Raw genomic sequence first — 27983 nt, 5'->3', positions numbered from 1 at the left:
TGGGTCTGGACACAGATGCTTCCTTACATGAATCTCCCTGCTTTCATGTAGGTCTGACAATTTCCATAATTAAAAGTTTTAAACATTCACTCAGATAAGTAAAAGATCTTTATTTAAGATAAAGAATGCTATGGAATCATGATTAACTCTTTTATTAATATTTATATAGATTTTTAAAGCTCTTATTTATTTATTGGCCACACTGGATCTCTGTTGCTGTGCTGGCTTTCTCTAGTAGTGGTGAGGGAGGGCTCCTCTCTAGAGGAGGAGGCTCCTCTCTGGTACCACAATCATTGTGGTACTCAAGCTGCTCACTGCTGTGGCCTCTCTTGTTGCCGGGCATGGGAACTAGGCACGAGGGCTTCAGGAGCTGCAGCGCATGAGCTCAGTAGTTGTGGCACACCAGCTTAGTTGTTCCAGGGCGTGTGGGATTTTCCCAGACCCAGGATTGAACTTGTGTCCTCCGCATTGGCAGGCAGATTCTTAGCCACTGGACCACCAAGGGCATCCCAATATTTATATTCTTCAGAAACTTTCTAAACCATCCAGAAAGTCTGATTTCTCTCCTTTCTGCCATTTTGAGATAGAGTTCATCAAACGTAATCAATCATGAGTTAGCTTTCATGGGTACTAATTAACAATTGATAATAATAATAATAATGGCTTCCCTGGTGACTCAGATAGTAAAGAATCTGCCTGCAATGTGGGAGACCTAGGTTCAGCCTCTGGATCAGGAAGATCCCCTGGAGAAGAAAACGGCTACCCACTCCAGCATTCTTGCCTGAAGAATCCCATGGACAGGGGAGCCTGGCAGGCTACAGTCAATGAGATCACAAAGAGTCAGACACGACTGAGTGACACTTATTTAATAATAGTAATAACAGTGAACACATATACTTCTATTTATGATAAGAAGGGCACATTTTTGACCACTTGGCACATATCACAGAGTTCTCACCGAAGCCCAACGAGGTGGGTATTTCATTATCCCCATTTTATGGATAAGGAGACTGAGGCACAGATAGTAACTTGTTCAAGGCCACCAAGCCAGTAGGTGGCAGAAAAAAAAGTGAAAGTGTTAGTCACTCAATCGTGTCCAACTCTCTTGTGACCCCATGGACTGTAGGCCACCCGGCTCCTCTGTGCATGGGATTTCCCAGGCAAGAATACTGGAGTGGGTGGCCATGCCCTCCTCCAGGGGATCTTCCCAACCCAGGATCCAACCATCTCCTACATTGCAGGGGGATTCTATACTGACTGAGCCACTAGAGAAGATAAATTGAAAGCAGAACATCAAAGTTTCACAAAGAGAAAAGTCTTCAAACTCATGTATCAATGATAAATAATCATCTCTCCAGACACAGTACAGAATATAAAAAGTGTGAATAAGTGGAGAAGGTGTTAGGGAAAAGTCAGGAAAGTTAACCTATTTTACTCTTCCATCATTATATGGAAATGCACACCTATTTAATATTTTAACTGTGCCTACAGGAGTGACATAGTCGGTAGCACTGAGAAACGTTTTCTATACTAGAATGTTAAACCTTTAAAATATAATTACCAATTTTAAAAGTTCTAATTTTCAAGTATTTAAAATAAAATTTTAGTTTGTTATATCTTCGAAGTTTATTTTGTGAGGATTATTTATCTTAGGTCAAATAATTGGCTTCTGTCAATGAACATTCACTATTGGACCAAACTCTGCATTCACTGAACCTCTAGTAGCTACAATTCTGTAAAACAGGAATGAAATCAAACTTTATCTTAAAAATGATAAAGTCTAGCAGAGACTTACCAGATAGTAGTTACAGAAGAAGAAGTAATCATTCAAATATGGGATAGGGAAGAACTTAACTAGATCCAAGGAAGAAAGATAAAGAGCTTGGGATCAGTGATGAATTAAGGTTGAGTGACAGTTGGCATTAAAAACAACAACCGGAAGTCCATTCTCTATGAACATTGTAAATCAACTAGACTTCAGTCAAACAACAATGACAACCACCACCACACTGGTATGCTTTGGAGGGTAAATGGGTGTCTGTGTTTTGCATCTATCAAACAGTTATGAAATGTTATACCAAGTAAGAGCTGACATGACATATCAGACCCTAGACAGAGTGTAGAACTGATCATAAAAAAGGTTCTTTAGTAACTAAATAAATAAACTGGAATTGTTTCATCAACAAAACAGTTGATCAAAAGGCATCTTGATTCCTGTTTCAGGGATGTGAAAGTCTTTTAACAGAAGGTTGCAAATATATGTTCTTCGTGTTTACAGCAATCTGAAAAAAAGGAAATACCACACTTGTTAAATAAGATTTGAAAGATATGAAGACTCCTTAAATCAATCCGTCCAAAGATACTTAGTGAGGTCAGATTATTTGTCAGGCACTGTCTTTGACATTATTGTCACCTCCAGGTCTGGGGCTTGGGGCCTCTGAGCTGATCTCAAGCATCTTGAAACATTGTGTTCAGTCGTTCAGTTGTATCCGACTCTTTGCAACCCCATGGACTGTAGCCTGCCAGGCTCCTCTGTCCATGGAATTTTCCAGGCAATACTGGAGTGGGTTGCCATTTCCTTTTATATCTTGAAATATTGGGGTCCTGAAAAATTGTATTGACTACTAAATAAAGGAGAAAAAATCCTGAAATAATGTTTGGATATCTCTGAAATGTGGCACAACATCAGCCTTGTTGGTTTATGATTTGTAAGCATCTTATCTCATTATAAAACTACCTGGGGGGACTTCCCTGGTGGTCCAGTGGCTAAGACTACACACTCCCAAACCAGCGGGCCCAGGTTCCATCCCTGGTCAGGGAACAAGATCCCACATGCCGCAAATAAGATCTGGCACAGCCAAATAAACAAATATTTTTAAAAATGTTATCTGTAGATTACATGTCTTCCCTCTTTCACAAATGTCCCAGTTTGCATGATAACTGCTGAGAATGTCACAGCTAATCATAAATTAGTTATCTGGAGCCTAATAATTTCAGAAGCAAGATGATCAAAGTTGTTTCAGATATTTTCACGGATAAAAGCATGTGGGGCTCAGGTGATTTTTATTGTGTCTGGTACAATGTTGGATGGGGTCCCCACCTGTAAGAGTCCCCAGGTCTAAGTCCTGGAACAGAAAGGAGACTTGTTTTCTTTCTCTGACTATTGAAATACACACACTTTGCAGACTTCAAAAGATCCTGGAAGGAACACAGATGGAAATTTCAGATAATCCCTCACTCAGAGACACCCCCTATTAACATTTTGATTCAAAATACCTTCCAAAGTTTGCTCTATGCCTCAATCCACATAAATGGATTTTTAAACAGCTTGATTGAGATAAAATTCACATTTTGTTTTTTGGCTGCATGGGATCTTAATTGTGGCACGCGTGATCTTTTTCAGCTGCAGCTTGTAGGATCTAGTTCCCAGACCAAGGATCAACCCAGGCCCCCTGCATTGGCCACTGGACCGCTAGGGAAGTCCCTCACATGCCATTTAATTTACCCACTTAAAGTATATTCTTCAATGGTTTCTAGGATATTCACTGAGTTGTACCACCATCACTGCAATCAATTTCAGAACATTTTTATCATCCCCATCAAAAAAACCTCTACCCATTAGCAGTCATGCCACTTTTCACTCCAAATCACTCCCAAACCAGCCCTCAATTCAGTTCAGTCGCTCAGTCGTGTCTGACTCTGAGACTCCATGGACAGCAGCACACCGGGTTTCCCTGTCCATCACCAACTCCCAGAGCTTACTCAGACTCATGTCCATTGAGTCAGTGATGCCATCCAACCCTCTCATCCTCTGTCATTCCCTTCTCTTCCTGCTTTCAATCTTTCCCAGCATAAGGGTCTTTTCCAATGAGTCAATTCTTCACATCAGGTGGCCAAAGTATTGAAGTTTCAGCTTCAACATCAGTCCTTCTAATGAATATTCAGGACTGATTTCCTTTAGGATGGACTGGTTGTATCTCCTTGCAGTCCAAGGGACTCTCAAGAGTCTCCTCCAACACCACAGTTCAAAAGCATCAATTGTTCGGGGCTCAGCTTTCTTTATAGTTCAACCAGCCCTAAGCAACCACTAATCTACCTTTTGTTTCTATGGATTTGCCTATCCCAGAGATTTCATATAAGCCGAATTAGACAACATGTGGTTTTTTGTATGTGGCTTCTTTCATGAAGCATAATGCTTTAAAGTTTCATCCACATTGTAGCACGTAACGGTACTTCATTTCTTTTTATGGTGAATAATATTCCATTATTTATAGACAGACCACAATTATCCATTCATCACGTGATGGACTTTTGGGTTATTTTCATTTCTTAGATCTTACAAGTAGTGTTGTGAAATTTGTATATAAGCTTTTGTGTGGACACATTTTTATTTCTCTTTGGTATATATTTAGGTTTTTGCAGTAGTCATATGCAGATGTGAGAGTCGGACCATAAAGAAAGCTAAGTGTCAAAGAATTGATGCTTTTGAACTGTGGTGCTGGAGAAGACTCTTGAGAGTCTGTTGGACTGCAAGGAGATCAAACCACTCAATCTTAGGAAATCAACCGTGAATATTCACTGGAAGGACTGATGCTGAAGCTGAAGCTCCAATACTTTGGCCACCTGATGTGAAGAGCCGACTCATTAGAAAAGACCCTGATGCTGGGAAAGATTGAGGGCAGAAGGAGAAGGGGGCAACAGAGGCTGAGATGGTTGGACGGCATCACCGCCTCAATGGACATGAGTTTGAGCAAACTCTGGGAGATAGTGAAAGACAGGGAAGCCTGGTATGCTGCAGTCCATGGGGTCACAAAGAGTTGGACATGACTTAGAGACTGAACAATTGCCAATTGCAATATACCTACTAGTGGAATCACATCAGATAGTGACTCTATGTTTAATCTTTTGAGGAACTGTCAACCCATTTTCCAGAGCAACTGCACCATTTTCATTCCCACCAGCAAGGTCTGAGGATTCTAATTTCTGAACGTCCACATCGACACATTATTTTTGATTATAGCCGCCTTAGTGGTGAGAAGTGGTACATAATTAGGTTTTTAAGAAGGAAGAAGAGGAGAAGAAAAGAGATGAGATCATTTAATATGCATTTTTATTACTTTTTCAAGTAACATTTAATGTAGATACCACTCCAAGTCAACAAATATAATTTTAAATGCCTGTATGCGATACCATTGAAAGGTAGTCCAGTAACTTAATCCTTCTTGTTGGACACTGTCCTTGCTTTAATTTTTTGCTATTATACACAGAAAATCTGGAAAATTCAGCAGTGGCCACAGGACTGGAAAAGGTCAGCTTTCATTCCAATCCCAAAGAAAGGCAATGCCAAAGAATGCTCAAACTACCGCACAATTGCACTCATCTCACACACTAGTAAAGTAATGCTCAAAATTCTCCAAGCCAGGCTTCAGCAATACGTGAACCGTGAACTTCCTGATGTTCAAGCTGGTTTTAGAAAAGGCAGAGGAACCAGAGATCAAATTGCCAACATCCGCTGGATCATCAAAAAAGCAAGAGAGTTCCAGAAAAATATTTATTTCTGCTTTATTGACTATGCCAAAGCCTTTGACTGTGCAGATCACAATAAACTGTGGAAAATTATGAAAGAGATGGGAATACCAGACCACCTGATCTGCCTCTTGAGAAACCTATATGCAGGTCAGGAAGCAACAGTTAGAACTGGACATGGAACAACTGACTGGTTCCGAATAGGAAAAAGAGTACGTCAAGTCTGTATTTTGTCACCCTGCTTATTTAACTTATATGCAGAGTACATCATGAGAAACGCTGGGCTGGAAGAAGCACAAGCTGGAATCGAGATTGCCGGGAGAAATATCAATAACCTCAGCTATGCAGATGACACCACCCTTATGGCAGAAAGTGAAGAACTAAAGAGCCTCTTGATGAAAGTGAAAGAGGAGAGTGAAAAAGTTGGCTTAAAGCTCAACATTCAGAAAACTAAGATCATGGCATCTGGTCCCATCACTTCATGAGAAATAGATGGGGAAACAGTGGAAACAGTGGCTGACTTTATTTTGGGGGACTCCAAAATCACTGTAGGTGGTGATTGCAGCCATAAAATTAAAAGACACTTACTCCTTGGAAGGAAAATTATGACCAACCTAGACAGCATATTAAAAAGCAGAGACATTCCTTTGCCAACAAAGGTCCATCTAGTCAAGGCTATGGTTTTTCCAGTAGTCATGTATGGATGTGAGAGCTGGACTGTAAAGAAAGCTGAGTGCCAAAGAATTGATGCTTTTGAACTGTGGTGTTGGAGGAGACTCTTGAGAGTCCGTTGGACTGCAAGGAGATACAACCAGTCCATCCTGAAGGAAATCAGTCCTGGGTGTTCATTGGAAGGACTGATACTGAAGCTGAAACTCCAATACTTTGGCCACCTGATGCAAAGAGCTGACTCATTTGAAAAGACCCTGATGCTGGGAAAGATTGAGGGCAGGAGGAGAAGGGGTCGACAGAGGATGAGATGGTTGGACGGCATCAGCGACTCAATGGACATGAGTTTGGGTAGGCTCTGGGAGTTGGTGATGGACAGGGAGGCCTGACATGCTGCATTTCATGGGGTCCCAAAGAGTCGGACACAATTGAACTGAACTGAACAGCTCTGCGTTGGCTAACCTTATACTTCTGTGTCTTTGTACATTTGTCCTTTTATGGCTCCTTACATTAAAACACTGACGTTTCTTAAGATCTTTGATGGATATTGGTAAGTATCTTCCCAGAAAGATTCTACCAGTGTATTCCCCACTCCTATCCTTATCCATAGTGGTTCTTACATTAATTTTTTTAATGTAATAAGCTAAAAAGTCTCATTTTAGTTCAGATATCTTTTGCAGCTCATCAATCATTTTTTTCAGATTGCCTAATCATAGTCTGTTTTTCTGTTGGAAAACTTTTTTTTGTTGTTGATTCGTAAGACCTCTTTGTATGACTTAGCCAGTGATTTTTATTTTTAATGTTTGCAGAAGATATATTGTCATCAGTCTTTTAACTTTGATTATGGTATTTTTGCATTCAGATGTGTGCTCAGTTGCTTAGCTGTAGCTCACTTTTTGAGACCCTGTGAGCGGTAGCCTGCCAGGCTCGTCTGTCCATGGGATTCTCCAGGGAAGAATACTGGAGTGGGTAGCCATTCCCTTCTCCCGGGATCTTACCAATCTAGGGATCGAACCCATATCTCCTGCTTGGTAGGTGGATTCTTTAGCACTGGACCTCCTGGGAAGCCCACTTCACACATACACAGAAACACACACACAAAAGTTTAGTCGAAGTAAGGGAGACTCCACTCCCAGGGCCCCGCCCTCAAATTTTTCTAAGTCCCCAGCTATTGTTGGGTTGGGGGCCCTTCCTGCGAGAACCCTTTTCCCTTCCTAATCATGCCTACCTTCCTCACTTACGGGTGCCAGATTTAACAAATATAAATACAGTACACCCAATTAAGCAGGAATTTAGATAAACTATGCATTTTTTGTTGTTGTTAGCATAAGCGCGTCCCTTGCAACTTCTTACCTGATGGCCCTCCCCCTCTGGGTCTGGGCTCACAGACCAGGTGTCATGGCCCAGTCCTAGAACATAATCCAGCTTCCATTGGTCTCAATTAATCAGAACCACTAGCAAAGTTTGAAAGCCACTAGTGGGGGTCATGTTTATTTAAACCCAGTTGAAAGCAGAAGAAGAGGGTAAGTGGGGGAAGGAGCATGGGGAGTATTTTATTTTATTCTTCAGTTCAATCACTCAGTTGTATCTGACTCTTTGCAATCCCATGGACTGCAGCACACCAGGCTTCCCTGTCCATCATCAACCCCCAGAGCTCATGTCCATCAAGTCGATGATGCCATCTAACCATCTCATCCTCTGTCATCCCCTTCTCCTCCTGCCTTCAAACTTTCCCAGTATCAGGGTCTTTTTCAATGAGTCAGTTCTTTGCATCAGGTGGCCAAAGTATCGAAGCTACAGCTTCAGCATCAGTCCTTCCAATGAGTATTCAGGACTGATTTCCTTTAGGTTTAACTGGTTTGATCTCCTTGCAGTCCAAGGGACTCTTAAGAGTCTTCTCCAACTCCACAGTTCAAAAGCATCAATTCTTTGGTGCTCAGCTTTGCCATGCGGTATTTTTACCCATGGCCCCCACAGTGGAAGCACAGTGTCTTAATCACTGGACTGCCAAGGAGTCCTTATGTTCACGTGTGCGTGTTCAGTCATGTCTGACTCTTTGCAACCCTCTGTCCATGGGATTTTTCAGGCCAGAATACTGGAGTGGGCTGTTATTTCCTCCTCCGAGGGATCTTCCTGACCCAGGAATTGAACGTGCATCTCCTGTGTCTGCTGCACTGCAGGCAGATTGTTTTCCTGCTGAGCCATCAGGGAAGCCTGAAGTCCCTATAGGAGTAGTTTAAATTTATTTTAATGCTGCCTGCAAACTTGTCTTTGGTGGTCCAGGGACACGATGGGATGGAAGAGGGTGTGAGGATGGAAGCAACCTCTCCAGGAAGACTGAAGCCACCTGGGACCTTGCCCAGCTTCCCATGGCCACAGTGATGTCCCTTCTGCTTAGCCCCTACCTGGTGGCCTTTTTCGCACAGCTTTGATCCCAGAGGCCTCTGTGGCTAAAGTTCTGAGTGGTCTAGAATTGTCCCAGTTATATTTGTTGGGTGAGGGTTAGAGTTCAGCAGAAAATCCAGGAGGACGAGGGTGTCAAACGCATGGATAACTCTGGACATGGCTCTTTCCTGTGTCCTTTAAAGACTGTAATTGTGGATGATTTCAGCTTCCATAGAAGCCCACACAGGAGAAGCCTGGACCAGAGAATTCCTGAGAGTTCTTCCTCTTCGGTGATGGTTGAGTCTGTGAAGGGCTCACTAAGCCAGGGGTTCTGAGCCTGAGGTCTGATGAGCTTCAGTTCAACCATCTGTGGCCAAGATAGTTTTCTTTCCTCTGAACCCGTGAATAGCCAGCATACATCTTCAATTCGAAAGGGAACAGAGAGGAACTTGGGAACGAAGGAGAAAAATGCATCACACCTGGACAAACAACTCAAAGCAGATGGTCCATGGAACAAAGATCAGCCATGCTACGTTCCTATAGAAATGCTCACATATTGTTCAGACAATCATGATGAACTGCTTACCGTCTCCCCCAGGAACTGAAGGAGAGGAAATTGGTTCAAATAGCAACAGGAAGTTTACATTATAGTAAAAAAAAATTTTTTTTTAAATCCACCCACAGTAAGCAGTCCTTGATAATGTTATTGTGTCTCTGGGAGGATGTATGTGTTCTGGTACATGCTCGCTCAGTGATACAGAGATTCTTGCCCGTACATCTTGTGTGGGCTCAAATCCCAGTGCTTTGAAATTCAGATAGATCAAAACCTCACTGAAACCTGTGTAGGAATCAGCGTCTCAGATGAAAACTTAAATGGTGACAGATGTCTGAATGTTTGCCTGAGCAAATAAGACTTCGGCACTCTGCCCATGTTTGGTGTCACTTCTCGAAAAGGCTACTTTGGCATTTATTAGGCATGACATCATTTTCTCTTTTATGAGCTGAAAGGATGAAATATCAAGAGAAGGAATTAAATATATGGGACTGGGGGCTGGGAGACATTTAACTACAAGGACCTTCCTTATGACTGTGACATAAGGAGGCTGATCCACCCAGCCTTTGCCTTGTTTGGACAGTGACTAGGCCATTAGAATTGTTTTTGAAGCAACTAGAAATAGAATCAATTGCTGTTTGCTGTGATATCAAAAACATATGTCTTGGGCTGGGAAAAGAGAGAACGAGGAAGCAGCAAACAATTAGGGAGTATGTTTTAATCTGGGTTGAGCTTTGGAACATTTACATTAGTAAATGTATATTCTAAAAACAATGTTATACTTAAAAAAAAATAATCCTTTCTATGAGAAACATGAAAATACAAAGCCACCCAGAACAGGCCTTTCTACAGAGCCTGGTGGGTGATCATAAGGCCTGACATTGGGGTGCACCTAATGAGGCCCTCCAAACAGCCCTAGTGTCCTGATCTTATCCTTTTAATCACACCTATTGTCATTCCAAACATGGCAGGGGAGCAGGAGAACTTCTTTGGGTAGCTTAATTGACTGCTGCTGCTGCTGCTAAGTCACTTCAGTCGTGTCCGACTCTGTGAGACCCCTGAGACGGCAGCCCACCAGGCTCCCCCGTCCCTGGGATTCTCCAGGCTAGAACACTGGAGTGGGTTGCCATTTCCTTCTCCAATGCGTGAAAGTGAAAAGTGAAAGTGAAGTCGCTCAGTTGTGTCTGACTCTGAGTGACCCCATGGACTGCAGCCTACCAGGCTTTTCTGTCCATGGGATTTTCCAGGCAAGAGTACTGGAGTGGGGTGCCATTGCCTTCTCCGAGCTTAAATGACTAGGTAGCTATTATTCTCCTGCTGCTCTGCATCCAGCCTCGAAACAGGGTTAGTGCCTGCTTAAGGAACATGATTAAGCTGGAAGCTAAAACAAATATCCATGAAAAACATCAGACCCAAGAGAGCTCTTTTTTTTTTTCAATTTATTTATCTTTGGCTTTGCTGCAGGCGGGCTTTCTCCAATTGCAGCAAGTGGGGGCTACTCTAGTTGTGGTTCAAGGGCTTCTCATTGTGGTGTCTTCTCTTGTTGCAGAACGCAGGCTCTAGAGCTCTCAGGCTTCAGTGCTGTGGCACGTAGGCTCAGCACTGGGGCTTGTGATCTCCAGAGCACAGGCTCATTAGTTGTGCGCACAGGATCGGTTGGCCCGTGGTACATGAGATCTTCCCAGGCCAGAGATCAAACCTGTGTCCCTGGTATTGCAAGGTGGATTCTTAACCACTGGACCACCAGGGAAGCCCAGAGAGAACTCTTGAGTTACAGGAAATTTGGGTCACAAATGTTGGTGAGTGGAAGGCCCACACCCTGGGAGCAGTGAACCCAAGCAGGAAGCCCCTATCACTATCCTCAGAGAGATTACAGGAGCTGGAGCTACCTGAAGAGAAGAGGAACAGAAAAGGAAGAAAGAATAAGATGTAGACCAAGGAAGGAAGGTGAGGGAGGAGATGAAATCTGGAGTTGATGGCCTTGGGGGAGATAGCTTTTGTTGCAGGGGAAAAAGAAGAGCTTTAGAGTGGGATATCCTGTGGGGTCCTGTGCCAAGCAATTCCAAATACAGGACTGGCCAATTGACCAAGCTGGAGATAAAGTCTTAGGAGTCATCCTCCTGGAGATGCAAAGTTGAAGTCCTAAGAATGGAGGGGTCCAGTCAGGAGTGAGAATGCAAGGGACCCCGAATTCCTCCTCTCCCCGCTTTTTCTCTGTTCCCCTCTTCCTTCCTTCCTTCCTTCCTTTCTTGTCTATCCCCTCCCAATTTTTTTATTCTCTTACCTCTCCCTTTCCCACTTGCATCCCCCTCCTTCCCATTCTTCAGTATTTGATGGGTGTTGTTTGGTTTTTTAGGGCTTCCCTGGTAGCTCAGACAGTAAAGAATCTACCTGAAATTCAGGAGACCTGGGTTCAATCCCTGGGTCAGGAAGATCTCCTGGAGAAGGAACTGGCAACCAACTCCAGTATTCTTGCCTGGGAAATCCCACAGACCAGGAGGCTGGTGGGCTATCGTCCATGGGGTTACAAAAGAGTCAAACATGACTTAGTGACTGAGCACGCACACATGCATTGGATTTTTATAAGATCTTCCTATTTGTGTTCTGCTATTTCAGTGCATATACTTCTGGTAAATTTTACTTGGGAATAATTTAAAATTTCCTGAAAATCTGCAAGAATAGTACAAGGCGTACCCTTTGCTCAGGTTCATTCATTGTTTACACTTTGCTCTGTAGGCTGTGTCATTCTTTCTCTACCACACACACACACACACACACACATCTGAAAGTGTTAGTCATTCTGTCAAGTCCGAGTCTTTGTGACCCCATGGACTGTAGCCCACAAGGTTCCTCTGTCCATGGGATTTCTCAGGCAAGAACACTGGAGTGGGTAGCCATTTGAATCAAACCTGGGTCTCCTGCATTGCAGGCGGATTCTTTACCATTTCAGCCACCAGGGAAGCCTGCACCTGGATTCATATTTTTTCTGAACCATTTCAGAGTTAAGTAGGAGGCACTGTGCCTCTGGACACTTCAGCATGTGTTTGCCAATCACCAAGACATCCTCGGATACCACCACCCTACAGTGACCAAGATCAGGGAACTTAACGTAAAGAGAAAGCCAGGATGCAGTCCACAATCTAAACCGGAATTCCACTGGCTGTCTGCATCTTGTCCCCGCAGCTCCTCTCCTGGGTCTGAGACCGAATCCTGGATGGCGGGGGCCTTAGTCATCCTTTCTCTTCCGCCCACACCTTGAGCACCTGGCCTCTGATCTACCAGGTCTTAGTGAAAGGTCACCCTGTGACGCTCCTCCTAATACGGGTCCTGAGCCCTTCCTGCAGCACTTTGCTCCCTGGCTTTATCAGGTTATCTCTTGGTCCACATCCTCTTTTATTATCTCTTCCCTTTGACAGCCGCGGATACAGCCTGGGGGCAGGCGGGATGGACATCCCAGGGACCCTTCTGGGACTGCGTGACCCTGGGCAGCTTAGCCCCAGCTCAGCCATTTGTGAAATAAGGATGATGACTGCACCCATTTCACTGGGGTTTCTGGGGAACAGACGGATGGATCCATTGTGAGAACTGAATGACTCCAAATGAGTGAGTGCTTGGCGCACACTATGTACCCAGGAAACAGAAGCTGTTCTCCCTTCCTCCATCCTTCATCATTACCATCCTTGTCATTGTTTAGAAAAAGTGCCTGGCACAGAGTAGATACCCAATAAAATATTTGTTGGACAAATGGGTTTAGGCAGAAGTGGTGGGAGGCAAGGGGGAAAGAGGATGATGCCAAGAGAGCATGTGGAGCTGGACCCGTGATTTCATCAAGCCCTTCCATTCTGCAAATCCCACCATTGGGAGTTGCATGGTTCCCAATGATGCAAGAATCAATTACACACAAGGAGATGGGATGCACTGTAACGGGCTCACATGCATAAAAGTGTTAGGGTGCAGGTTCCTTCACCAGAAGGACTGGTGGAGCAGGGATGCGTGTTCAGGGAGCCCCTTCTGGACTGAACTGTGAATTATCAGGAACAGATCGGTCTTTGTTGTCATCATCACAGCTTGGCAAATTGAGCACTACCTAGCTCACAGGCAGACAGGATTATCCTTACTTTGCAGGTATGGAGTCTAAGGCTCCGAGAGACAGTAATAGATGAAAGACCTGAGGTTTAGCCAAAAATCTAGGAAGGTGAGGGCAGAGGCTATAGTGGGGAGTGAGAAGCATCTTCCCCTAAAACTGGGAGCAAGAAGAGACAGGGAGAAGCAGCAATTCTTGGGGATTACTAGAGCGTGACTGGGGGACCCAGCTGTGGGTTCAACTGCCTTGTCCTATTCAGGTTTTCTGAGAGACAGGATGGAGAGAGGCCCTGAGGCCAGAGAAGCCTCCCCATCATAGGACCTGGGGGATTTTGCTAGGAAGAAAATTAGAGGTGATCAGAAGGTCTGCGGAGAAGGCAATGGCACCCCACTCCAGTACTCTTGCCTGGAAAATCCCATGGACGGAGGAGCCTGGTAAGCTATAGTCCACGGGATCGCTAAGAGTTGGACACGACTGAGCAACTTCACTTTCACTTTTCACTTTCATGCATTGAAGAAGGAAATGGCAACCCACTCCAGTGTTGTTGCCTGGAAAATCCCAGGGACAGGGGAGCCTGGTAGGCTGCCATCTATGGGGTCGCACAGAGTCGGACACGACTGAAGAGACTTAGCAGCACAAGCAGGTCTGAGCTGATGAGGCACCAGGCTCTGTGTCTTGTGAGGACTTTCTGTGATTGGGAGCAGGAGTAGGGGGGGCCAGGGAGGAGGTTCAGTGAATAGCAGGGGTCCTCAGAGCTGTGGGGAGGGGGGTGGGTACATGGAGGTGGTAGAGTCCAGGCTTCGTGGTGGAGAGAGGCCCCAGTGCCCGGATGGACTCCCACATGCTGAGTCAGTGCCCCTTGTTGATTCAGGCAGGAGTTCGTGCCCTCCGTAAACTAGGAGTGGTCATGACCTAGGAGGGAGGGGGAGGGAGGTCCAAGGCCAGAACCTTTGGACGTGTCCAAGTGCAGGGAGCAGGGAGGGGAAAGGCAGCCAGGTTAAAGACAGGCAAGAAGTAGCTGGAGAAGCAGGAGATGGCTGTGCTCAGAGACCACCTGTGGGGAGGGGTCCACTCCAGAAGCTGGTCCCAGAGATGGGCTGAGGGCAGGGCATGACGGGGCCTGGGGACTCCAAGTGTTTTGTTTACCCACCCAACGTCAAGGGGTGAAGGTCTGACCTGGAAAGAGGAGGTGGTCGATACTAGTTAACATGTAAAATCGGGGAAAAGCAAATTGAATCACACCCAGATTTTCCCAACTACCCCTGCCTGCCAGTCCCCAGCCCTCACCTCTCACCTGATGACAGAGGGGTGGGGGCGGGGATGGGGCTGCCCCCACCCAGACCTGACTTCACAGGGTCATCACTGAATCGTCCGTCTAGCAGTTTCATTCCAGGTAGTCTTGAATGTCACTGAGCCCCCGGGAACAGAATCATCTCGTGGACTTCTGAGCCCTGACAGCTTTATTGATTTTTTTTTTTTTTTTAACTGACAGTTTTAGCTATCTGATTTGATGAGGGAAAAGCCCAGGACCCACTTCTTCTTCTTTTAGCAGTTGTTTTGATCTCACCCTGGCGGAGGTGCAGGGAAATGCAAACCACTTCCTTCTAGCATCCCTTTTTGATTTTGGAAAGTCCCTTGGACTGCAAGATCAAACCAGTCAATCCTAAAGGAAATCAACCCTGAATATTGACTGGAAGGACTGATGCTGAAGCTCCAAACCTTTGGCCACCTGATGTGAACAGCAGACTTATGGGAAAAGACCCTGATGCTGAGAAAGACTGAAGATGAGGGGGTGGCAACAGAGGATGAGATGATTGGATGGCATCACTGACTCAGTGGCCATGAATTTGAGCAAACTCTAGGAGATGGTGAAGGACAGGGAAGCCTGGCATGCTGCAATCCATGGGATTGCAAAGAGTCAGACACGACTGAGCGACTGAACTGAACTGAGCTTCTTCAGCACCCACTGGAGAGAGGAGCTAAAAAGCTCTTTTTTTTTTTTTTTGGCTGAGCAGCATTCAGGATCTTAGTCCCTGGGTCAGTACCCCTTGCATTAGAAGTATGGAGTCTTAACCATTGGACCACCAAGGAAGTGCCTAAAAAGCTTTTTAAATTCAGGTCCACAGAGGAAGATTAGCTGGATTGTCCTGTGATGAGGGGGCATGGCTCACCCAAGGTGAGAGAGGGCGATTTGGCGAAAGCTTCGGTATGCTGCAGGAAGTACCAGGCTTCAGAGTGAGCACTGGGAGTGCAGAGGGGGTCCTGGCTGCACACAGCGCCTCTGTTGGGAAGGTTTGGGCTACGCTTGACCTTGAGAGTGGCTGGAGGGTGCCTGGGGCCAAGTCCTCAGAGAGCTTGGAAGATTTGGGGTCCGCAAGGCCTGGAGGGTGACAGTGATGTTCAGCCAGAGATGGCTGGGAGAAGAAGACCTGTGGACCAACCATGGGGCCCCTTCTTTTTGTCTCGGATTCTTGGATAAGCTCTTGGAGGAACATAGTGTCCTGGTAGTAACTGAGGGTGCTGCCTTCCTCATCCTGTAGAACAGGATATGGCCGTTTGGGTACCCAGTTCACAGCTTGCCTTGCCCCAGAGCTGCTAAAAGAAGTCTACACATGAGTCCTGATCTATACTCGAAATGTTCAAATCACTTTTCCCACATTTTAAATGTTTCCTGCATTTCTATTCTTTTATTGTGAAAAATTTCAAACACACAGAAATAGACTAGAACTCACCCAACTCATGGTTAATGTTGTTTCAACTGTACCCTCCCCCTCGCCCTTTATGTCTTCCTCCTCTATGATTACTTTTATATGTATATAAACTTTTTAACGAAGTTTACTATCAGTGGTAACTCAGTCCAGTATTCTTGCCTGGAAAATGCCATGGACAGAGAAGCCTGGCAGGCTACAGTCCATGGGGTCGCACAGAGTCAGAGATGACTGAGCACAAGCAATGTTAGAGGAAAGTACACAAACCATAAGTGTACAGCTCAATGAACTTTTGCATCCTCTCACATCATTTCAAAGCCACGGTGTTGTATTATTTCACCTACCTATTTCATCCTTAAAGATTTTTTTGTTGTGGTAAAAAATGCTGCTTTGAGATTTAGCATCTTAATTATTTTTAAGCAGACACTTTGGTAATATGCAGCATGCAACAGAGCTCAGAGAATCTTTTCACCCTGCAACACTGACACTCAATTTCAAATCCTTTTTAACAAGTATCGGGGGAGAGATAAGCTGTCTCAACTGCCTGAAAAAAAAGACGTGTGCATCCTTCTTATGTCACAGCACCTGCCAAGGAAGACAGGGAAGGAACACACAGCGGTCATGATTATATATACCTGACGCCAGAAAGGCTCTGTAAACAGGAGGCCGACGGCACGCGCTGCTTGGCGGGCACGCTCCCTGGAGGCACAGTGATTATGGGGTGGACGGCACGTAGGAAATGAGATGAGGTCAAGGCTCCGCGGCCTAGTGGCCGTCACCTTTGTTCCTGGGGAGTGACTTGTTGCTTGGTTTCACAGCAGTTAGCAATGCGCTGTGGCCTGCAAAGAATGAAGGGAAGAGTTGATGAACGTGTTTCTAAAGGGAGTAGAGGAGAGTGCAGAGTCTTGGCTGGTTTTCCCACTGAACCGAAGGGTCTTTGGCCCCCACCCCCACCACATCTGGGCTGGGCAGTGCGAATGGCTGAAGCCAGGGAGACTGTAATCCTTCAACCCGATTCTATCATTCCTATTTACATTCTATGTCCTCTCTTTCAAGAATATTTTTCTGACATTTGCCTTCTGGCAGAGCTGGGGCCCGTGCGTGGGAGTTGTGGGGAGGTGGAGTTGGCTGGAAGCAAGGAAGAATTTTCTTAGTCAGAGTTGTCCAAAAATGGAACAGCCTGACTCAGAAGGCAGTGTGTCCCCAGCCTGGATAAAGTCCCGGAGAGGTCCTTTCAGGGGAGCACTCCCTCTGCTGTGACCGTCATGTGCAGAAATCAAGGATGACCACCCCTTTCTGAGCACCTACTGTGTGCCAGGCATTGCTCTCCTGTGTTTGTGTGGACTGACCCACTTCATCAAATAGCCCATTGTAAAGATAGGGAAACTAAGGCCCGCAGAGGCTTACTGACCTGCCCAAGCTATGGGTCACGACTGCTAAGTCACTTCAGTCATGTCCAACCCTTTGTGACCCTATGGACTGTAGCCCACCAGTCTCCTCTGTCCATGGAATTCTCCAGGCAAGAATACTGGAGTGGGTAGCCATGCCCAAGCTGACGCTCTGCTAAGTGAGGGAGGCAGGATCAAGAGCCAGGCAGTTTACTCCTCTCCCTCAACCCTCTGCCCCCCACCCCCGCCCCTACTGTTTGTAACTCTGTGAACCGTGACCTCAGGTGAACACCCAGCTGGGTGACCAGCTGTTGTCTGCTAAAGTGAGCTGAAACGGCAGTTGACTCAGCATGCAACATCCGGTGAGAAGGCCGGAGGACTGCCACATTCCAGACCCCACAAGTAACAGGGGCTGGGTTTGCTCAGATCTGTGTCTAAGTGACAGGTGGACTCCAGGGCCCAGACCTCCCAGCCCAACCGTCCAGCTAGCAATGCCCTTCTTGACCCCTAGGTCTGTAAACTGGCTTCTTGCCTCGTTCCTTCAAGTTTATCCTCCAGTTTCAGGAATCCATCCCAAACTACCACCACCCATTCCCCGAGGCTGAGTCCTTGCCTTGGTCATCTGCCCAGGTCTTGGTTTCTCTGAGAAAGCCTCAGGGTCTGGAGAGGCAGTTAGGCCAGCCTTGGAATCTGGGCGTGAAGCCTGATTCTCCCACCCCCAGGGGAAGGTTGCTTACACATCTGATTCCTCAGGCAGGAATCCGATGCCTGTTTCATAAGACTGTGGTGACGATTACCAGGTGATCACATGGGAAGTGGCCAAGCTCATGGCAGCCTCTATGGATGACGGTCACCTCCATCATCTGCTTCTATTGACGGAGGGGCTCGTCCTGAGCTCAGTGCTTGGCACTGAGCCCCTAGGTTTGTTGAACAGTTGCTCAGTTGTGTCCAACTCTTTGTGACCACATGGACTGAAGCACACCAGGCTTCCCTGTCCTTCACCGTCTCCTGGAGTTAGCTCAAACTCATATTCATTGAATTGGTGATGCCATCCAACCATCTCATCCTCTGTCACCCCCCTTCTCCTCCTGCCCTCAATCTTTCCCAGCATCAGGGTCTTTTCCAAAAAGAGTCAGGTGGCCAAAGTATTGGAGCTTCAGCTTCAGCATCAGTCCTTCCAATGAATATTAGGGTTGATTTCCTTTAGGATTGACTGGTTTGATCATCTTGCTGTCCAAGGGTCTCTCAAGAGGCTTCTCTAAAAGAATTCACATCCACAAAATCTGAGGAAGAAGGTTCTTGGGCATGAATTTGCCCCTCAGTGGGAGCAGGGAGCCTACTGCTGCATGTGCCATAGCTGGGTAGAGCTAAGTGGTTCCTTTGAACAATTCTCAGAATCAGAAAACTCGGCTTTTAGCTCCATGGCCCACTGTTTTAAAATGAGAAATAACTAGAAAATCCCTAAAACTCCTCCTAGCTATAAAAATGTTCTGGTTCATGATCAGGGGAAGGAGGAAAATGTGTATGTGATAAAATAAAAATACTTTCTGCAGTGGCCCAAGAAAAAAGAACAAAAGTAATTCGCCTTCCAGTTCAGCCCCACACTGTTGAAAATTCCGGCTCCTGCACAAGGCACCTCCTGGATTTCTCCTGCTCAGATTGCACTGTGGTCCCTGAGGGACATTTCTGAAGTCCCTGACAACAGATTCCAATCAGGTGAATTGGCTGTAACTTTACACCATGCAGGCTTCCTGGGGGCCTGGAAATCTTAAACATTTATGAGACAGTTAACAACAAGCGAATACTTCTCAAGCTTTATCCAAGGTTGTGTTTCCCCTGCAGTATCATAAAATAGGTTAAAATAATTTTTCTGATTTTGCACTTGGGATAACTGAGGTACAGGAAGGTTTAGTCATTTTTCCAGAATGTGTCAATAGAGAGAGAAACTTTGGGTCTTGGAATTGGCTAGATCCTTGCTAGCTAAGCAAGCTGTGGGATCTTTACCCATTGCATCTTTGAAGAGAAAAGAGTTTCTTCTTGCTTTCCCTCAAATATTTTCTCTACATTGCTGCACCTGCTGTACAACTGGAAAAGATTTCTGAGGGGTGAAGTTATTATAAAACCTCTGTCTCCTCTCTGCATTTCAAGACATCTTAACCCTGCAGCCAAACTTTCATTCACAGTAAAGGAATAGCTTCCTTCATTGCTAATTTCACTGTCTCAGGGCATAGTTTGGGCCAGAAAGAATAACAATATGGGTGTTTTTAACCACTTGAAGCATCTGTTGTTATGACACAATCTTTAAAGCCTTTGTTAACTTTTCTGATTACGATCACCACCATACATTCTTTCCCACGTGTCTGGTCCTTTACTGGGCCAGCCCGACCATCCAAAATTAGAAGATTTCTGAAATCCCAACCATTCTCTGTCCCAAAAGATGATGAGCTTTATGATTCATCGGTGGAACTGGGCAAAGAACTGAAGGACAACTGGTCAGGTTGGAAGGACATGAGATAGAAACATTGATACCTGGATTTTCCCCAAACCCTTTCCCAATGATACAAACCAACGCAGCCTTGAGTGTAGGAAGCACTTGCCAAGATAGGGAAATCTCACAGGCAAACTCTGCAGATCCCCTGTGTTTGCTAACTTTCTCTCCCAAGTTTTAAAACTTACTGACACATTTAATGAGGTGATAATACTCTGTCTTAGAAACTATGCCCCAGTGGGGGAAAAAGCAAAAATAATTTTAGGGAACTTCAAATTTGAGTCTCTTATGAAAGGAAAAATCTCCGTCACAGATTTGGATAGGAAAAAAGGGACTTGGCTGTCAGATGTGGGTCATGTTCTCCACGTGAGTTTGGATGGACCAAGGCACCCGGGAAATCTACTATCTGAAGTCAGTAAGGTTACAGTGTCCTGAAGATCTCCTCGCTGGGAAATTTGACAGTGTCAAGGACATGGAGTAGGGTCAGTATTTTCTCAGTGACTTTGGATTTATGTGATGGTCTGGAAGGGCAGATTTCAGTCACCACTCAGGAACTTTCTTATATCTTTTCTAAGCTTATTCCGAGATCTTTTGGAGAATGACAACCATGAAGGCTCCCACGCTCACAGAACGCACATGGCTCACTATCAGTAGCATGGTGGGCCCTGGGATCCACATGATCCCAGGATACGATTTAGGTTAATTTAGGATATGACGCTAATTTAGGCTATGATGCTAAATTAAGCCTCATGCTTTTAATCCATTTCCCAATAATAAAAATTTTTTTAACTTTATTTTATTGTATTGAACTATAGTTGATTTACAATGTTGTATTAGTTTCAGGTACACAGCAAAGTGATTCCATTATATATATTATTTAAATTAAAAAAATTTTTTTTACAATGCTGTGTTGGTTTCTGCCATACAAGAATGCAAGTCAGCGATAATTATACACACACCTCTCCCCCCATCCCACCCCTCCAGGTCACCACAGAGTGCCAGACTGGGCTCCCTGTGCCACACAGCAGCTTATATATATTCTTTTTCAGATTCTTTTCCCTTATAGGTTATTATAAGATATTGAGTATCATTCCCTGTGCTGTATAGTAGGTCCTTATTGGTTACCTATTTTATATATAGTAGTGTGTATCTGCTAATCCCAAGCTCCCCATTTATCCCTCCCTCTCTCCCCTCTCAATAACTATAAGTTTGTTTTCTATGTCTGTGGGTCTCTTCCTGTCAATAACACAAAAGTTTTACAGAGTAAGAATCCCTGCACATCGTCACAGAGAGGGTTCAGTCGCTCTATACATGGCCTTCCTTATTCAACTCTGCCTAATGGCAGAAGGGATATTCACGAACCTCTCCTTTTATTGTCCACCAAGCCCAGGATCTGAGATGCTGTGCATTCTCATGCAGTAAGTCTGGATCCTTTTCTGCTCCTTTCCATTGCCAATAATCATAAAAGCTGTTTGTTGCCAGGAAGCCATGAGATCTTGTATCTCCCACTCTGGGTTTTCAGATCATAAAATGGGCTTTGTCATGTGCTTGGAATCATAAGATGCTTTTAGAGCTAGAAAAGATCTTGAAGATCACATTACCTAATCTCCTTTCACAGGTGAGAAGTCAGGCTTGGATCAGGTGACCCTGGGCCTCTGGCTGTAGTGGCCAAGCCCACAGGACTACAAGGACCCTGGTAAGCGAGCGCGGTAGACCAGCTTCCTCCTGTAGCCCATGTGCGCTGGATGAGAAGGAGCACACGAAACACAGACAGCTCTAAAGTACAGGAACCTGAAAGCACTGGCCAGGCCAGGCTCTTTAGCCAAGGTGAAATGACACCCATTGTAGGAGTTAGGGCCCGAGGCAGGGCCACTGCCTCATTTATCAGGCCCCAGGGCAAAGTAACAATGCAGGACTCCTTGTTCAAAGAGCAGAAAGGGGTTTCCCTGGAGGCCCAGAGGTAAAGACTTTGCCTTCCAATGCGGGGATGCGGGTTCAAACCCTGATTGGAGAGCTAAAACCCCACATGCCTCATGGCCAAAAAACTTAAAACCAGAAGCAATGTTGTAACAAATCCAATAAAGATTAAAAAAAAAAAAAAAAAGGCAGGAAGAAAGCGGTGTCTTTTCTCCCATGGTCTCTGTCTCCTCGTGCCATGGTGTTTTCCATTTGCTGTTTAACGGGAGTACTTCTTCAGTTGCGGGGTAGGGGTGGCACAGATGTATCTGGGAGTACAGACCATCCCCTACCAGGGGCCTGGGAGCCCTTTGACTTTAAGAGGGGGGTGATTGTGTGTCCCCAACCCTGACTCTCCTCCCACCTGGGACCAGGCCCCACTGGTGGTAGAGGGTATCAGTGGTCACTGGACAGGGGCAGAGAAGGGGATCTGGGTCCTGCAGGGCACCAGGGGACCAGGAGCACTAGGCAGCCAAGGACCCACAGGAAGTGGACCAGAAGATCATGTGTGTGACTCCAAGGCCCTGACATGTGCTTCATTATCCCACTGAACCTCATTCACAAACCACAAGACCAAGGATAAAATTAGTAAGTTCAAGACCACAGTCACAGAACATGAAACCTTGTGCACATGGTCTCCTCTGAGCATAGGAGCCAGTGTGTCTGATCCTCACGTATTCAGGCCAGAGGTAAGTAGGCTGGGACCTCTACCATGGCCCTGGGCTGACAGAGGCCCAGGTCCTGCAGGGATGCAAGCTTGAGTCTTTCTTAACTGCGGCCTCTATCTACAACCTTTCCTGGGAGGGTAGGGGATGGGGCTCCAGCTCAGACCAGCATGACTTGGTGATGGAAGATTTGGGGGTGGACCCTGTCTGGGCTTCCCTGGTGGCCCAGATGGTAAAGAATTCGCCCGCAATTTGGGAGACCTGGGTTCGATCCCTGGGTCAGGAAGATCCCCTGAAGAAGGGAATGGCTACCCACTCCAGTATTTTCACCTGAAAAATCCCGTGGACAGAGGAGCCCGAGGGACTATAGTCCATAGTGTCGCAAAGAGTTGGACAAGACTTAGCAACTAACAAACTTTTTCTGTCTCAGGTGGTGGCTGAAAGAATTCTCAGGTTAGCAGGTGAATAAAACAGCTTATCAAAGCTGATATCACCCTTAGAAGGAGCACTCTTCTGAGAGGTAGAGAAATGGGGCTGCCAAGGGCCCCATCCCATCCATCTGAATCCTTCATTGGGGAAACACAAGTTTTGCCATTCGACCCAGGGATTGAACCTGGGTCTCCCGCATTGCAGGTGGATTCTTTACCATAAGCCCCCAGGGAAGCCTGAGTTTTGCTATTTAAGATGGCATCTTCTGACAGCACAGACCTTCCCTTCTCAGTCTTGCTGGACCCTAAACTCCCTGCTCTTTGCTGGGCTAAGTCAGTGTTAACACTCATTTGATGGAGCCATGGGATTTAACCCTGAAAGACCCTACTGAGAAAGACTCAGAATGGGGAACCCCACTCCTGAAGTCACCTCCTGCCACAAAATGTTCCCCAGGAAAGAATCTTCTGTTTATTTGTTCGTTAAGCATCATGGAGTCCAGGCACTGTTGGAGGTACTTTACAAAAATAGGTTTGCCTTGATCACAACCCTGCTATTATTCCTGGTTTTCAGATACAGAGAGAGAGGATCAGTGATGACCAGAGAGGTTAAAACATGAGCTCAGAGAACGGGGAGCTGGTCGGGATATTGGGATTGGCATATATACACTGCTTCCCTGAAGGCTCAGAGGTAAAGAATCTGCCTGCAATGCAGGTGATGAGAGTTCTATCTCTGGGAAAGGAAGATCCCCTGGAGGAGGAAATGGCAACCTGCTCCAGTATTCTTGCCTGAAAAATCCCATGAACAGAGGAACCTGGTGGGCTACAGTCCGTGGGGTCACAAAGAGTCGGACACAAATGGGGCTTCCCTGGTGGCTCAGAGGTTAAAGCGTCTGCCTCCAATGCGGGAGACCCGGCTTCGATCCCTGGGTCAGAAAGATCCCCTGGAGAAGGAAATGGGAACTCCAGTATTCTTGCCTGGAGAATCCAGTGGACAGAGGAACCTGGGGGACTATAGTCCATAGCATCGCAAAAAGTTGGACAAGACTTAGCAACTAACAAACTTTTTCTGTCTCAGGTGGTGGCTGAAAGAATTCTCAGGTTCAGTTCAGTTCAGTCGCTGAGTCGTGTCCGACTCTTTGCGACCCCATGAATCGCAGTACACCAGGCCTCCCTGTCGTCCATCGAGTAGTGATGCCATCCAGCCATCTCATCCTCTATCATCCCCTTCTCCTCCTGCCCCCAATCCCTCCCAGCATCAGAGTCTTTTCCAATGAGTCAACTCTTTGCATGAGGTGGCCAAAGTACTGGAGTTTCAGCTTCAGCATCATTCCCTCCAAAGAAATCCCAGGGCTGATCTCCTTCAGAATGGACTGGTTGGATCTCCTTACAGTCCAAGGGACTCTCAAGAGTCTTCTCCAAAACCACAGTTCAAAAGCACCAATTCTCCGGCGCTCAGCCTTCTTCACAGTCCAACTCTCACATCTGTACATGACCACAGGAAAAACCATAGCCTTGACTAGATGGACCTTTGTTGGCAAAGTAATGTCTCTGCTTTTCAATATGCTATCTAGGTTAGTCATAGCTTTCCTTCCAAGGAACAAGCGTCTTTTAATTTCATGGCTGCAGTCACCATCTATAGTGATTTTGGAGCCCAGAAAAATAAAGTCTGACACTGTTTCCACTGTTTCCCCATCTATCTCCCATGAAGTGATGGGACTGGATGCCATGATCTTTGTTTTCTTAATGCTGAGCTTTAAGCCAACTTTTTCACTCTCCTCTTTCACTTTCATCAAGAGGCTTTTAGTTCCTCTTCACTTTCTGCCATAAGGGTGGTGTCATCTGCATAGCTGAGGTTACTGATATTTCTCCCAGCAATCTTGATTTCAGCTTGTGTTTCTTCCAGTCCAGCGTTTCTCATGATGTACTCTGCATATAAGTTAAATAAGCAGGATGACAATATACAGCCTTGATGAACTCCTTTTCCTATTTGGAACCAGTCTGTTGTTCCATGTCCAGTTCTAACTGTTGCTTCCTGACCTGCATACAGGTTTCTCAAGAGGCAGGTCAGGTGGTCTGGTATTCCCATCTCTTTCAGAATTTTCCACAGTTTATTGTGATCCACACAGTCAAAGGCTTTGGCAAAATCAAGAAAGCAGAAATAGATGTTTTTCTGGAACTCTCTTGCTTTTTCCATGATCCAGCGGATGTTGGCAATTTGATCTCTGGTTCCTCTGCCTTTTCTAAAACCAGCTTGAACATCAGGAAGTTCACAGTTCACGTATTGCTGAAGTCTGGCTTGGAGAATTTTGAGCATTACTTTACTAGCGTGTGAGATGAGTGCAATTGTGTGGTAGTTTGAGAATTCTTTGGCATTGCCTTTCTTTGGGATTGGAATGAAAACTGACCTTTTCCAGTCCTGTGGCCACTGCTAAGTTTTCCAAATTTGCTGGCATGTTGAGTGCAGCACTTTCACAGCATCCAGGAAAGAATCTTGCATTTATTTGTTCGTTAAGCATCATGGAGTCCAGGCACTGTTGGAGGTACTTTACAAAAATAGGTTTGCCTTGATCGCAACCCTGCTATTATTCCTGGTTTTCAGATACAGAGAGAGAGGATCAGTGATGACCAGAGAGGTTAAAACATGAGCTCAGAGAACGGGGAGCTGGTCGGGATATTGGGATTGGCATATATACACTGCTTCCCTGAAGGCTCAGAGGTAAAGAATCTGCCTGCAATGCAGGTGATGAGAGTTCTATCTCTGGGAAAGGAAGATCCCCTGGAGGAGGAAATGGCAACCTGCTCCAGTATTCTTGCCTGAAAAATCCCATGAACAGAGGAACCTGGTGGGCTACAGTCCATGGGGTCACAAAGAGTCGGACACGAATGGGGCTTCCCTGGTGGCTCAGAGGTTAAAGTGTCTGCCGCCAACGCAGGAGACCTGGATTCGATCCCTGGGTCGGGAAGATCCCCTGGAGAAGGAAATGGGAACTCCAGTATTCTTGCCTGGAGAATCCCATGGATGGAGAAGCCTGGTAGGCTACAGTCCGTGGGGTTGCAAAGAGTCGGACATGACTGAGAGACTTCACTTTCACTTTCATGTAAAAAATAGATAACTACAAGCAGGAGACCCAGGTTTGATCCCTGGGTCAGGAAGATCCCCTGGAGAAGAAAATGGCAACCCACTCCAGTATCCTTGCCTGGAAAATCCCATGGACAGAGGAGCCTGGCAAGCTATAGTCCATGGGGTCACAAGAGTCAGAGATAATTTAGCAACTAAATAACAACAGCAACTGAGAACCTACTGTATAACATAGGGAAATTTACTCAAGGCTCTGTGGTGACCCAAAAGGGAAGGAAATCCAAGAAAGAGGGGATATACTTATATGTGTGGTTGATTCACTTTGCTGTACAGCTAAAACTAATACAACATCGTAAAGCAGTTATATTCCAATTAGAAAAAAAGAAAGAAAGAAAATGGGGAGCCAGGAGCCATTCCTGGTCAGCTCCAGACCCTTAGCCTCTGGCTCCACTCTGCTGCTCAGTATTCATGTTGGGGGCTCTAGGCCCCCACCATGAAGACAGGTAATGCAAGCAGGACTGTCTCTTTATCAGCTTAGTTGCCACATGGGCACAAGGCCTTGGGTCACGGAGCAGAGCCAGTTTCAAGGATGATAAGTTTAGGAGATTCTGCAATAGGCCACCTGCAGGAGGTAGAGAACTACAGTGCCCACCTGCTGCCTTCTCAGCTTCTCATGACAAACTGATGTTTGCTTGGTGAGCATCTCAGGGACCCTTCAGAGCCTGTGTGGCACCCACTCCACCTGCATCTGGTGGGTGTGAGGATCTCACTGGCGACGTTGGGGAATCTGAGTTTTCTTTCTTCCAGGTAGAGTAACTATGAGTTTGTAAATAACTCCTGGGGGGTGCCCACTGCTCAACATTGCTTTGGGCTATTGGCCTTGAAACAGCGACTACCCACAGGCTGCAGAGGGGATCTTACCTAAGGATGGAGCAGGGGGGCTGGGGGATAGACAAAGCCGCTGACAACCTCTGCCCAGTGAGGCAGGCTGGTGACTGGTCCCGTCTCTCTGCTCATGAGCCCTGTGGCCAGGCGCCCAGAGGTGGGTGGAGTGAACAGGTGGCTGTTCTGTGGAACATAAAAAAAAAAAAAACCTGCAAAGCATGTGTTGTGCGTTCAGGGAGAGTTGCCAAATTCTTGCCCTTGGAATAATTTTTCAGGTCTTTCTATTAGAAAAAGGCTTAATTTGGAGAGTGAGGAAGAATGAAGTCCAGGAAGGAATAGCCAAGTTAGCATAAAGCCCCAGGGTCTCTGAAAATCAGAGAGGAACTTTGTTCATGGGAGCCTGTTCTAAGGACAGAGCGCCCACCCTCCCTTACCCCCGTTTCCGCAAAAGGAATAATCAGAACCACAGCTGAATTCACGGAATTCAGGCTGGCACATCTGAGTATAGACACAAGCGCCCCATGGACCTCTCACTCCAGCTCTGAGAAAACAGGATTGTGTTTACGTGGTTGGTCTCTGCACGCCCAGTGCCAGGGCAGCCCCCAGACTTGGGGGACATGCTGACTTGGCACCAAGCACTCTCCACCACCCTGTCCTCGTTAGCCCTGCTCAGGCTCAGCAGCCCAGGGAACTCTGAGTCATCCGCCTCCTTCTCAACCACGACATGTTTCTGGGAATGTGAGAGCACTCAGCGACGTGACATTCCTTAGCTCGTAGTAGGAAGGCAACTCCCCACTTCCTTTCTCGTCACGTTGCATCATCTTTCCCAACAGGACCAGACAGATTTACTTGAAACTTACATGCCTTTAGGAAAGAAGGACCTGAGTCCACGTCCGAGCCCCACCCTCTCTTTATAGAGCAGCCCGGTTATCCTGCCCTAGAGGAAGAGGGCAAGTGTCATGAGCAGCCTTTGCAGGGATAAGAAAGACATACGTGACGTACGTTCTGCGCTCACCTCATCATCATGAAAAAGGGACGCGACAGTCAAGGCACTCGTGTGTCACAACACACAAGTACATGGCACCTAGTTCACCCGTATCAGTTCGGGTGGGGTATCTCAGTTTTAAAAAAATTCTACGCACTTGTCATCTCAGAGTAAGTCTCAGAAA

At 46.1% G+C, this 27983-nt stretch overlaps 1 long non-coding RNA gene across 4 annotated transcripts; it reads right to left on the bottom strand.

Annotated features, from left to right (window-relative positions):
• Positions 1–90: 90 nt before the first annotated feature.
• On the bottom strand, positions 91–27983 carry LOC109570745 (uncharacterized). Of its 4 annotated transcripts, none has more exons than XR_002182531.2 (4): positions 27830–27983; positions 26851–26997; positions 16561–16764; positions 91–2282 (listed from the first exon to the last, which is right to left on the bottom strand). It is a non-coding gene; the product is annotated as an uncharacterized lncRNA (long non-coding RNA). The 4 variants fall into 4 exon arrangements; XR_011560827.1 differs by lacking the exon at positions 91–2282 and adding an exon at positions 7655–9581 and having other exon boundaries at positions 27675–27983; XR_011560828.1 differs by lacking the exon at positions 91–2282 and adding an exon at positions 7655–9581 and having other exon boundaries at positions 27817–27983.

Source organism: Bos indicus, chromosome 16 (assembly GCF_029378745.1).
Source record: "Bos indicus isolate NIAB-ARS_2022 breed Sahiwal x Tharparkar chromosome 16, NIAB-ARS_B.indTharparkar_mat_pri_1.0, whole genome shotgun sequence".
Classification (NCBI taxonomy): domain Eukaryota; kingdom Metazoa; phylum Chordata; class Mammalia; order Artiodactyla; family Bovidae; genus Bos; species Bos indicus.
This window is presented reverse-complemented; position numbering and strand designations above follow the sequence as displayed.